Source organism: Canis aureus, chromosome 23 (assembly GCF_053574225.1).
Source record: "Canis aureus isolate CA01 chromosome 23, VMU_Caureus_v.1.0, whole genome shotgun sequence".
Lineage (NCBI taxonomy): Eukaryota > Metazoa > Chordata > Mammalia > Carnivora > Canidae > Canis > Canis aureus.
Genome location: NC_135633.1, coordinates 16065149 through 16079224, shown reverse-complemented (window position 1 = coordinate 16079224; position 14076 = coordinate 16065149). Strand labels below are relative to the sequence as shown.

Here is a 14076-nt window from a genome sequence, read left to right as displayed (position 1 = left end):
AGGTAGCTCTAAATTATATATGGAAAAAAATAAACTTAGACCATGATTTTTTAATGAAATTATTCAAAATTAAAAGTTTAAAAAAAAAAAAAAAGTTTTTACAACTTAAGATTGATCAAGAAGAATGTGATTGTTTAAATATGTCTTCCATTCCTTCATTCTTACACACAACTTTGAAATCGGTGTTAAAAACTGACACATGGTGTCTTCTACTGTAGTCAACTTGGAATCCTGTCTTATAAGACATACACACCTCTTGACACCATGGGCCATATGGCTGAGGGTTTTTCCCCCATATTTTTTTTTTACCACCAACCAATATGGAACCTTTATTTTTAAGGTAATTTCTGTACATCTGGAGCATGAGAGTAATCCTTTTACAAATGGAACTGATTACTAGAATAAACGATGACAAAACCAAACTGGAATTTGATGTGAATCCAGAGGAGTTTAAGCTTCAAATCCAGCCAAGAAGTTTGTGTTACAATCTCTTTCAGCTTAGCATCTGATTGTTCTGAGATCTTTCCATCGGTCCTTATATTGCCTAAGAGGGCTTGGTGATAACATGAGCCAAAAAATCATGCTCAAACTTTGTGATCTTGCTGGACTCCAAACTATCAAGATATCCTCTGACACCAGCATAAATAACAGCCACTTGTTCTTCAACAGCCATGGAAGAACACTGTCCTTGCTTCAGCAACCCAGTCAGTCGCACGCCGTGACTCAAGGGTTGTTGACACCATCAAGGTCAGAACTGAACTGGGCAAAAGCAGCAACTTCATGATACTGAGCCAATCCCAGCTTCATGGTACCTGCCACCTGCTTTATGGCACTCGTTTGGGCAACAGATCCAATACAGGACACAGACAAACCGACATTAATAGCAGGGTGGATACCTTTGTAGAACAATTCTGTTTACAAGATCTGTCCATCAGTGATGGAAATGACATTTGTTGGAATGTAAGCAGACACATCACCAGCTTGCGTTTCTGACTGCTAAAGCAGTCAAGGAGCCACCACCAAAAGAATTGTTCATTTTGGCTGCTCTCTAGCAGACGGGAGTGTAGGTAAAACACATCATCAGGATAGGCCTCACGACCAGGGGCCCGGAGGAGCAGCAGAGACATCTGACGATAAGCAACAGCCTGTTTGGATAAGTCATCATAGATGATCAAAGCATGTTTGCTGTTATCTCTAAAATATTCTCCCTAAAATCATGAATGAGAAAGAAAAGATCACTACCAACACCAAGGAAATACAAATGATTTTAAAAACATATTATGAACAGCTATACGCCAATAAATTAGGCAATCTAGAAGAAATGGACACATTCCTGGAAAGCCACAAACTACCAAAACTGGAACAGGAAGAAATAGAAAACCTGAACAGGCCAATAACCAGGGAGGAAATTGAAGCAATCATCAAAAACCTCCCAAGACACGAGTCCAGGGCCAGATGGCTTCCCAGGGGGATTCTATCAAACGTTTAAAGAAGAAATCATACCTATTCTACTAAAGCTGTTTGGAAAGATAGAAAGAGATGGAGTACTTCCAAATTCGTTCTATGAGACCAGCATCACCTTAATTCCAAAACCAGACAAAGACCCCGCCAAAAAGGAGAATTACAGACCAATATCCCTGATGAACATGGATGCAAAAATTCTCAACAAGATACTAGCCAATAGGATCCAACAGTACATTAAGAAAATTATTCACCAAGACCAAGTAGGATTTATCCCCGGGACACAAGGCTGGTTCAACACTCGTAAAACAATCAATGTGATTCATCATATCAGCAAGAGAAAAACCAAGAACCATATGATCCTCTCATTAGATGCAGAGAAAGCATTTGACAAAATACAGCATCCATTCCTGATCAAAACTCTTCAGAGTGTAGGGATAGAGGGAACTTTCCTCGACATCTTAAAAGCCATCTACGAAAAGCCCACAGCAAATATCATTCTCAATGGGAAAGCACTGGGAGCCTTTCCCCTAAGATCAGGAACAAGACAGGGATGTCCACTCTCACCACTGCTATTCAACATAGTATTGGAAGTCCTAGCCTCAGCAATCAGGCAACAAAAATACATTAAAGGCATTCAAATTAGCAAAGAAGTCAAACTCTCCCTCTTTGCCGATGACATGATACTCTACATAGAAAACCCAAAAGCCTCCACCCCAAGATTGCTAGAACTCATACAGCAATTTGGTAGCGTGGCAGGATACAAAATCAATGCCCAGAAATCAATGGCATTTCTATACACTAACAATGAGACTGAAGAAAGAGAAATTAAGGAGTCAATCCCATTTACAATTGCACCCAAAAGCATAAGATACCTAGGAATAAAGCTCACCAGAGGTAAAGGATCTATACCCTAAAAACTATACAACACTTCTGAAAGAAATTGAGGAAGACACAAAGAGACGGAAGAATAATCCATGCTCATGGATTGGCAGAATTAATATTGTGAAAATGTCAATGATACCCAGGGCAATGTACACGTTTAATGCAATCCCTATCAAAATACCATGGACTTTCTTCAGAGAGTTAGAACAAATTATTTTAAGATTTCTGTGGAAGCAGAAAAGACCCCGAATAGCCAGGGGAATTTGAAAAAAGAAAACCATAGCTGGGGGCATCACAATGCCAGATTTCAGGTTGTACTACAAAGCTGTGGTCATCAAGACAGTGTGGTACTGGCACAAAAACAGACACATAGATCAATGGAACAGAATAGAGAACCCAGAAGTGGACCCTGAACTTTATGGTCAACTAATATTCGATAAAGGAGGAAAGACTATCCATTGGAAGAAAGACAGTCTCTTCAATAAATGGTGCTGGGAAAATTGGACATCCACATGCAGAAGAATGAAACTAGACCACTCTCTTGCACCATACACAAAGATAAACTCGAAATGGATGAAAGATCTAAATGTGAGACAAGATTCCATCAAAATCCTAGAGGAGAACACAGGCAACACCCTTTTTGAACTCAGCCACAGTAACTTCTTGCAAGATACATCCACGAAGGCAAAAGAAACAAAAGCAAAAATGAACTATTGGGACTTCATCAAGATAAGAAGCTTTTGCACAGCAAAGGATACAGTCAGCAAAACTAAAAGACAACCTACAGAATGGGAGAAGATATTTGCAAATGACGTATCAGATAAGGGCTAGTTTCCAAGATCTATAAAGAACTTATTTTTTTAATTTTTATTTATTTATGATAGTCACACAGAGAGAGAGAGAGGCAGAGACATAGGCAGAGGGAGAAGCAGGCTCCATGCACTGGGAGCCCGACATGGGACTCGATCCCGGGTCTCCAGGATCGCGCCCTGGGCCAAAGGCAGGCGCCAAACCGCTGCGCCACCCAGGGATCCCCTCTATAAAGAACTTATTCAACTCAACAGCAAAGAAACAAACAATCCAATCATGAAATGGGCAAAAGACATGAAGAGAAATCTCACAGAGGAAGACATAGACATGGCCAACATGCACATGAGAAAATGCTCCGCATCACTTGCCATCACTTGGGGTGGTATCTCATCACCACAATGAGATACCACCCCACACCAGTGAGAATGGGGAAAATTAACAAGACAGGAAACAACAAATGTTGGAGAGGATGCGGAGAAAAGGGAACCCTCTTACACTGTTGGTGGGAATGTGAACTGGTGCAGCCACTCTGGAAAACTGTGTGGAGGTTCCTCAAAGAGTTAAAAATAGACCTGCCCTACGACCCAGCAATTGCACTGTTGGGGATTTACGCCAAAGATACAGATGCAATGAAACGCCGGGACACCTGCACCCCGATGTTTATAGCAGCAATGTCCACAATAGCCAAACTGTGGAAGGAGCCTCGGTGTCCATCGAAAGATGAATGGATAAAGAAGATGTGGTCTATGTATACAATGGAATATTCCTCAGCCATTAGAAACGACAAATACCCATCATCTGCTTCAACGTGGATGGAACTGGAGGGTATTATGCTGAGTGAAGTAAGTCAATCGGAGAAGGACAAACAGTGTATGTTCTCATTCATTTGGGGAATATAAATAATAGTGAAGGGAAGGGAGAAGAAATGTGTGGGAAATATCAGAAAGGGAGACAGAACATAAAGACTCCTAACTCTGGGAAACGAACTAGGGGTGGTGGAAGGGGAGGAGGGCGGGGGGTGGGGGTGAATGGGTGACGGGCACTGAGAAGGACACTTGACGGGATGAGCACTGGGTGTTACTCTGTATGTTGGTAAATTGAACACCAATAAAAAATTAATTTATTAAAAAAATATTCTCCCATAGAACATCCAGAGCAAGGAGCCAGGTAGTTAAGTGGAGCAGCATCAGAAGCAGTAGCTGACACCACAATGGTGTACTTCATGGCATCTGCATCTGTAAGCCTCTTCACCAACTGGGCAACAGTAGACCTCTTCTGACCAATAACAACGTAGATACAGTATAACTTCTTCTTTTCATCAGTTCCATCATTGAGATGTTTCTGATTAATGATTGTGTCAATAGCAATTGATGTTTTGCCAGTTTGCCAGTCACTGATAATCAGCTCACGCTGACCACGACCAATTGGCACCAAGCTATCCACAGCCTTAATGCCAGTCTTCATTGGTTCACGCACAGAGATTGGAGGAATGATCCCAGGGCCTTTCAGGCCAACTCGCCTATGGGTCTTGGAACCAATGGGACCCTTTCCATCAATGGCATTACCAAGGGCATCTACAACATGGCCCAGTAGCTCCTCGCCAACTGGAACGTCCACAGTGGCTTCTGTTCTTTTCACAATATCTCCTTCCTTAATTAGTTTATCATTTCCAAACACAACAACACCAACCTTGTCAGGTCCCAAGTTCAGAGACATACCCTTTAAGCCTGAAGAAAAAAAAAATAAGCCTGAAGAAAACACTACCATTTCTTTGGCCTGACCATTTCATGTACATGGGCAATACCATCACTGCTGTTTAGGACATGCCCAGTCTCTCCAAGGTCAACAGAGGTATCAGCTCCACGAATACGCTCTTCAAAGACAGAGGACACTTGGGCAGTGCCAGTCTTCTGAAGATGAGTGTCAGAGGCATGGAGGTTCCTTGCAGCAATGAAGGATGATCTCAAAGCCTTTTTGGAGACCAGCCCAGCCCACCGAGGGAGGACACAGGCCACAACCGGGGTGACGCGCTCAGACAGCATCTCTGCAGTTTCTCTTGGGTGGTTCCTCTGCAGCCACAGCCTCCAGACTGACTGGGCTTCCTCCATATTTTAAATATGACTTATGTCTACCAAATGTAGCAAAGATCACATGGCTAAGACAGCACAGAAAAGAAAAGGGAGGACTGTGCACTAATACTGAGCCTATTATGTATCAGGTATTGTAACAGACATTTTCTGTGAGACAGATGTTGCCCCTAAATTTCAAATGAGGAAACACATTCAGAAATGTTACATAAGTGACCTATGTCACACTGCTAATTATGTAGATGTTGGGATTCATAATCTGTCACTAAATTCCATGCTAATGTTTCTATACCGTGCTGCCTCTCCAGCATGTTAAAGCAGGCTAAGTTTTCAAACAACCACAGAGAGGAAGGTGTTGGACTTGGCCATAAAATCTGCAAGTGAGCAATATAAAAGATTATGACAAAGTTAGTTAATCACAAGCCTGAGCTTCAGTTCTCTCAACATTTCACTAGGTATTTATGAATGTATTACTCCAGAGAAAGACTCTATACTTGTAAGTATATTCTTGGAATGTGTGTGGAAACCAAGTCAAGATTCCATTTCTTCCTCCCAAATGCCCTAAGGTTTTTTTTTTTTTTTTGCCCTAAGGTCTTTCATGCCTCCCATTAATTTGTTTCTTATTTTCTATCCCTTTCTCTCATAAAATTCAGAATTGACTCTATATCAGGGTTTCTTCACCTTGGCACAGGCTCACCCTATGCCTTTCAGAGTCCTGATAGTTTGGAGGATAGAGGTATCACAGGGGCCAGTGAGAAGGAGCTTTGCAATGACTCATGATTAGATGGTATCATCTCCAACGAGTACCAGGCAGTAGGACAGGATGGGTTTCTGTGTGTTATTGGTCATGGATACATTTCATGGCATCCTCCACTTGTACCACTGCTGTCACAGAACTTACAGGATTACAAAGAACTGAGTATTACAAAGAACGGCCCTACTCTCTTTTCTACACTGCTATGTCTTTGACCCTGTCAAAAATTGTTACATTTGATGAATATAGAGCATATTTTAAAAGAAAAAGAAAAAACCTCATTCGAATAGCTAATAGTGTCAAGAGACATGCCATCTCTCACACGATAGGAATTCAGAATTGACTCTAGATCAAGGTTTCTTCACCTTGACACTATTGACATTTTGAACAGATGATTCTCAGTAAGAATTACAAAGTGGGTGGTCTGTATCCCCCAACCCCAACCCTCCTCCTCTAGCTAAGTTCTACTCATCTTTCAGGTTCCTGCTTAAACGTCATTTTCTCTGAGTAGTCTTCCCAGCCTTCCTGCACCTTAGTTGACATATCCCCTCCAATTGGCTTCCAAGGCACTCTGAGCTTTCCCCACTGAATACCGTTGTAATGGTCCATTTATTTAGAGGATGAGGCAGAGAATTCGCATAAAACTCTATTTTATCTAATTCCTCATTCATTGTTTTTCTCCTCCTACAGCATCTTTGCTAAACTGTTATCAAATCTCTACCTTCACATCTTCAGTAATGAACCCACTATGTTTTAAGACCTTCATCTTATTGCTGAAGAGGTAAAAGTGTGTCCGAATAGTAAATCCCAATCTTTCTTCTTATAATTTTCTCTTGGCCCTGGCTTTACCTCTAGGGGCCACTTTCAGAATAACAGGTAGACGTAGCAACTTAGAATTGTTCAACATTCTCAACCCAAACAGACCTCTGCCAACCACCCAATCTTTCCTGCTTTCATATCTCCTTGACTGGTCAGCCGTGTACTTTCAGAGAATACAGAGTCTTGCTTTCTGAATGAGAGATGTGTGATAAGAAAAGCAAACCACAAAAAAGAAGGAAAGAAAGAAAGGAGAAAAAATGAGTGGGAAATATCAGAAAGGGAGACAAAACATGAGAGACTCCTAACTCTGGGAAACAAACTAGGGCTGGTGGAAGTGGAGGTGGGTGGGGGGTGGGGGTGACTGAGTGACGGGCACTGAGGGGGGCACTTGACGGGATGAGCACTGGGTGTTATTCTATATGTTGGCAAATTGAACACCAATAAAAAATAAATTTATAAAAAATAATAATAAATAAATAAACCTCACCCACAATAGAAACAAAAAGAAAAAGAAAGGAAAGAAAAGAAAGAAAAGAAAAGAAGAAAAAAGAAAAGAAAAGAAAAGAAAAGAAAAGAAAAGAAAAGAAAAGAAAAGAAAAAGAAAAAGAAAACCACAGGAAGGATACATAAGTCTCTTCCAGGCCCTGCCTAGAAAATTAAGCTCTAGGTCCCAGGGATACTCAGGAGCAAAGTATCAACTATGCAACTTCTGGAATCAGCAGCCCCTCTCCTCCTACACAGGGTTTTGTGAATGCTCTTGAGATACCAAGTAGAGGCAAACCCTGCATATACGTTGGGAAGTCCAAATGTATATACCAAGCCTCAAACCTGGTCATTTACCCAACATGGGTGTCACAGCCTGAATGTGTCCCCCTCCAAATTCACAGGTCGAATGCCAACCCCCCAACATGATGCCAATTGGAAATGGAGCCTTTGGGAGGTAACTAGGGCTAACGTAGGTTGTGAATGTGGAGCCCTCCTGAGGGGAATAGTGGCTTTATAAGGAGAGGAAGAGGAGCGAGATCTAAATATGCTTACACTGAGGAAAGGCTGTGTGTGGACATAGTGAGAAGATGGGCACCTGTGAGCCAGGACAAGAGCTCTCACCAAGAACCAAACTGACCAGCACCTTGATCATGGACTTCCCAGCCTCCAAAACTACTAGAAATAAATTTCTGTTGTGTAAGTCACCCAGAGTCCGGTATCTTGTTATGGCAGCCTGAGCAGACTACTATAGCAGGCAACCCAGAAAGAGGTTCACACACTCATCGAGGAAAGTGAGCAGCAAAGTGCTTGCCTCAGCTTTCTCACCTCCAGGCTCTCCCCTCGCTCAGGCTACCAGCAGCCCTCCCTCACACACCAGGCTGCTCAAGGAAACACGTTTCTCTCCCCAGAGGGTGGTTCCCCGGGTACCATGCCAGGCTCTTCACTCTCCCCAAAGCCAACTTCAGGCCTCCCAGCACCTGCACCCCAGATGGTCCCACCATTTCTCAGAAAGGAGCAGTTACATTTGTATCTAGCCAGCACCACTAATTAACTGTGATTTCAGGGTCTCTCATGGAAGAGAAGCTTGTCTTCCTCAGGGGTTTCTGTCTCCAATCTTACTTCCCCTAAATCATTCTCCACACTGCTGCCAGAAGGGTCTTTCTAGAACACAAATATAATCTTGTTACTCCCCTGCTTAAAGCTTTTTGAATGACTGCCCACTACCTTTAGGGTGAAATCTGAACTCCTTCACCAAACTCCTCAGTACTGCCCCTGACCTCTTCCTGTGAGTCATGGCTGACCACTCACCACTTGGCCCCTAAGTTAGAGATCCCACACATCTGGAAGTTCCCCTAGGGTCCACACTCCCTAGGACTGTTGCACCCTTCCCTGAGCCAGTCCCCCACCTTCATCCCCTCTCTGGGGGCTATTCCATGACCTGCCCACTCCACTCCATATCTACCAGCTGAATTAAGTTATCCCTTCTCTATATTTCTACACCTCATATGTTTGCCTCTAATATACACAACAACTCACAAACTGTATCTGTCCTTTAATCTGTTTATTTTCCCCCTCATCCATAAGCCAAGACAATCATTAGTCTTTATTTGTAGCCCTCCTGCTCAGTACAGAGGCTGGCACATAGTTGGTGCTCATGTATGGTTTTTGAATGAATGAGTGAAGGAATAAGTGGCCTGTGATGACTGAAATAAGGAGTAATCTCGCCATTATGACAATTTCTAAGACCTGCAAGTGGCCCATGACCTGGTTAATGCTATATTAACCTCTCTTGTATATCCACTTCCATTTCACAGCAAGTTTCCAAATCCATGAAACACTGTCACTGTCCAAGTTGGTGACTGTTAGCCGCATGTGGTATTTAAGTCATATTAAAATTAAGTGAAATGTTAGTTCTTTGGTCACACCAACCTCTAATAGCTATCACGCTAGACAGTGTGGATATAGAACATTTTTACCATCACAGAAATTTCTACTGGACAATGCAAGTCTAGAATAAAGCACACGAATTGGGATTACAAAGAGAATATATACATTTTTGCCCTCAGGAAGAACAAAATCTAACCTAGTTAATTCTGGCTTGTCAGAAATTAGACAAGCATTTTTGTCTTACCTATGGTTCTGAATATTCATATGTAAATTATTTCTCTGTTATGATAAAGTAAACAATTATTTTAAAATTCCTTGCTCCTTAAAATTATCCTTTTTTTATAATTGCCATATGGCTCACTGATTTACAAGGGTATTAAGAGACTTAATTAATGTTTATTTGGAGCTTTGCCTGTCAAGGTTGTTATTAGAGGATCCACGGAGATTCTGCTAGTAACAAAAAGTTTGGTGGAAAACCCTAGCTTATTTGAATAGAGGCATGCAAACAGTGGGAAGAATTCTCTAGTTGGATTTAATTTATCATCTTCCTTTATCAACTATTTATTGAGCATGTACCATGTGTTTCGCAGTAAATAGCAGAAGGAAAATGTGGCTCCTGCTGGAAACTTGTCATTACTTCCTAGTAATGTAATCCCTGGCATCCATCAAAATTCCTATCACTGGGAGTGAAGCTATAAGGAGATGAAATGGAGATGTAGAGGGTACTGGCTCGTGGCTCAGGCTACCCCTGCCTTGATGGAGTCACCATAACCCTGGTTGTTAGCTTTGTGGTTCTAGAACTGAATTATGCCCATATACTCAAAAGGGATGGATCATGATCATGATCATCATTATCATCAACATCATCATCATGATAATCACTAACACTTAGATAATACTATTATGTGCCAGTCACTGTGCTAAGCCATAAGTCATGGATATATGACTTATTAATCAATTACTTGCCAAATGTGATAGCATGTCCCACTGACCTAACACTAGTATTTGCATCTGGGAACCTGCTTTAGAAGTCCAGAGGTTGCTTGGTGGGCTTTGACTACTGTAGAATGCATAAGGTATCTAGCACCCCCAACTTACCCTACCCAGTTTACATAGTCCCTAGAGCAGCTGCAGAGCTCTTTCACTTAATCCACCTTCTAGACATGCCTGATTGGTCAAGGTAGACGCTTAACCCAAACAGGCCATAAGCCTCCTCCTCAGGATATATAACTTGGGACAGAAGAAAGGACAGTGAGTCCCCTTGCAGTGGTGAAGACTATAAGGCAAAACCCAGAAGCCATTGGGATCTATTTTCTCTACCATTTGGAGATAGTGTGTAGAGGGAGGCAGAAGCCAGCCCATAAGAGAAGCAAGGAAAGTCCTAGCCATATTCAAGCTCCTGATCCCCTAGGGCCCTGAGTCCAACCTCATCTCTGATCCTCCTTCACAGCATTCATCTCTTCCTTGGATCCCAAGCCAATAAATCTCTCTTTTGATTTCAGGTTATTTACGTTGAATTCCTTTCACTTGCAACCAAAACAGTTTTAACACAGATGCCCTCAAAATAGGGTCTAAGTCCCTTAGCACAGAGCAAAGGCCCTGCCTGACCTGGACCCCACCTTCTTCACCAAGGTCATGTCCTGCCACTCTCCCTCTCTCAGTGCCCAGGATACACCATGCTCACTCTCTCCTCATGATTTTCTTGCCTCTCAACTAGAAGCTCAAAGATGATAGGGGCTGTATCCGTTTTGTTTACTTCTTTATTCCTAGGGACTAGCAAAGTGTCTTTCATACAGCTGGGACCCAATAAATATTTATGGAATGACTTCATGGGTCACTATATCAATGGAAAGTGAATAGTCCTGAACAACTTTCACCCAACCACTGTGAGCGCCTGAGGAACATCCCTGCCTGCAACAAGAGCACTTCTCTAGGTCAAGAACACTGTCTCCCCGACTTTCAGAGCCTCTACCCTGGACAATGTTGGACACTCAATGACAAGTCTGGCCCTAAGGAATTCCCTGTAAACCCTCACTGCAGACTAGCCTTCTCTATCAGCAAACCTCCCTCAAATGTTGACCCGCAGTTGAGTTTCAGCTGCAGCCAAGTTAACACACATAATGATGGGAGATGCTCCAGTTTGACTGAGGCTTGATAGACTTGGTACTCCTACACAGCTTTTTACTGACTATCTTTTACTAACTTCCCATTTTATGAACTCTTGGGACATTTCTATAGAGAGTTGATCTCATTTTATGACATTTTTATTCTTCCTAATTTCACTCATAGGAGGAAAGTAAACTTGACTTAAGGCTCTAGGGTTTCTATGCCTGTTATCACTCATCACTGGGATCCCTGTCATTGAAATTACTACAGCAGCACTACAGTAACCACAGCACAGAGAGGAGGCTGGCTCCACCAGCACCATCACCACAGCGTCAGTTAGCAACAGCAAACTCCAGGCAGGGTGAACAATAACAGTTTATTGAGGTTTTTTTCTTCATCATCATTAAATCCATGCAGACCTCTTCTTTTTTTTTAATCCAAATTTAACTTGCCAACACACAGTGTAACACCCAGGGTTCATCACATCCTATGCCCTCCTTATTGCCTGTCATCCAGTTACCCCATCCCCCTACCCACCTCTCCTTCTGCAACCCTTTGTTTCCCAGAGTTAGGAGTCTCTCATGGTTTATCTTCCTTTCTAATTTTTCCACACTCAGTTTCCTCCTCCCCCTTCCCTTATGGTCCCTTTCACTATTTCTTATATTCCACACATGAGTGAAACCATATGATAATTGTCTTTCTCCACTTGACTTACTTCACTTAGCGTAATACCCTCCAGCTCCATCCACATGAATGTAAATAATACATATTCATCCTTTCTGATGGCTAAGTAATATTCCATACATATGCCACAACTTCTTTATCCATTTATCTGTCAAAGAACATCTCAGCTCCTTCCACAATTTGGCTGTGGTGGACATTGCTGCTGTGAACATTGGGGTGCAGGTGCCCATCGTTTCACTACATCTGTATCTTTGGGGAGGTGCAATTACTGGATCATAAGGTAGTCTATTTTTAACTTTTTGAGGAACCTCCACACGGTTTTCCAGAGTGGCTTCACAGCTTGCGTTCCCACCAATAGTGCAAGAGGGTTCCCCTTTCTCCACATCCTCACCAACATTTGTTGTTTCTTGTCTGGTTAATTTTAGCCATTCTCACCGGTGTAAAGTGGTATCTCATTGTGATTTTGATTTGTATTTCCCTGGTGCCAATGATGTGGAGCATTTTTTTCATGTGCTCATTGACCACGTGTAGCCCTTCTTTGGAAAAATGTCTACTCATGTCTTCTGGCCATTTCTTGACTGTACTGTTTGGTAAGTTCTTTATAGATGTTGAGTTTGGTAAGTTCTTTATAGATCTTAGATACTAGCCCTTTATCTGATATGTCATTTGCAAATATCTTCTCCCATTCTGTAGGTTGTCTTTTAGTTTTGTTGACTCTTTCCTTTGCTGTGCAGAAGCTTTTTATCTTGATGAGGTCCCAATAGTTCATTATTGCTTTTGTTTCCCTTGCCTACAGGACGTGTCTTGCTAGAAGTTGCTCTGGCTGAGGTCAAAAAGGCTGCTGTCTGTGTTCTCCTCTAGGATTTTGATAGATTCCTGTCTCACATTTACATCCTTCATCCATTTTGAGTTTATCTTTGTGTATGGTTTAAGAGAATGGTTCAGTTTCATTCTTCTGCATGTCCAATTTTCCCAGCACCATCTATTGAAGAGACTGGATATTCTTTCCTGCTTTGTCAAAGATAGGTTGACCACAGAGTTGAGGGTCTATTTCTGGATTCTCTATTCTGTTCCATTGACCTATGTATCTTTTTTTTTTTTTTTTTTTGCTGGTACCATACAGTCTTGGTGATCACAGCTCTGTAATCCAGCTTGAATTCAGGCATTGTGATGCCCCCAGCTTTAGTTTTCTTTTTTTTTAATATTTTATTTATTTATTCATGAGAAACACAGAGAGAGAAAGAGAGAGAGAGAGGCAGAGACACAGGCAGAGGGAGAAGCAGGCTCCATGCAGGGAGCCCGACGTGGGACTTGATCCTGGGTCTCCAGGATCAGGCCCTGGGCCAAAGGCAGCGCTAAACTGCTGAGCCACCGGGCTGCCCCCCAGATTTGGTTTTCTTTTTCAACATTCCTCTGGCTATTTGGGATCTTTTCTGGTTCCATACAAATCTTAGGATTATTTGTTCCAACTGTGTGAAGAAAGCCCATGGTATTTTGATAGGGATTGCATTGAATGTGTAAATTGCTCTGGGTAGCATAGACATTTTCAAAATATTTATTCTTCCAATGTTTCCCATCTCTTTGTGTCTTCCTCAATTTCTTTCCCAAGTGTTCTGTAGTTTTTAGAGTACAGATCCTTTACCTCTTTGGTTAGGTTTATTCCTAGGTATCTTATGGTTTTTGGTGCAATTGTGAATGGGATTGATTCCTTAATTTCTCTTTCTTCAGTCCCTTGTTGGTGTATAGAAATGCAACTGACTTCTGTGCATGGATTTTGTATCCTACCACATTGCTGAATTGCTGTATGAGTTCTAGCAATTTTGAGGTGGAGTCTTTTGGGTTCTCCATATACAGTATCATGTCATCTGCAAAGAGTGAGAGTTTGACTTCTTCTTTGCCAATTTGAATGCCTTTTATTTCTTTTTGTTGCATGCAGACCTCTTTTATCCATTCCTTTCCTCTTTGTTCCCTGCCCTGCCCTCTCTTCACTTCCCTATGTTCTCAAGATCACTGCATTAGAGGCTACTGTGGATCAGAAAACAGGAGAAGAACAAAAAGAGGAAGGAGAGATGACAAGAGAAGGTACTCCAACCTCTC

General features: G+C 42.0%; 1 pseudogene; it reads right to left on the bottom strand.

Annotated features, from left to right (window-relative positions):
- Positions 1-297: 297 nt before the first annotated feature.
- LOC144295265 (ATP synthase F(1) complex subunit alpha, mitochondrial-like) lies at positions 298-5207 on the bottom strand (annotated as a pseudogene).
- Positions 5208-14076: the final 8869 nt, after the last annotated feature.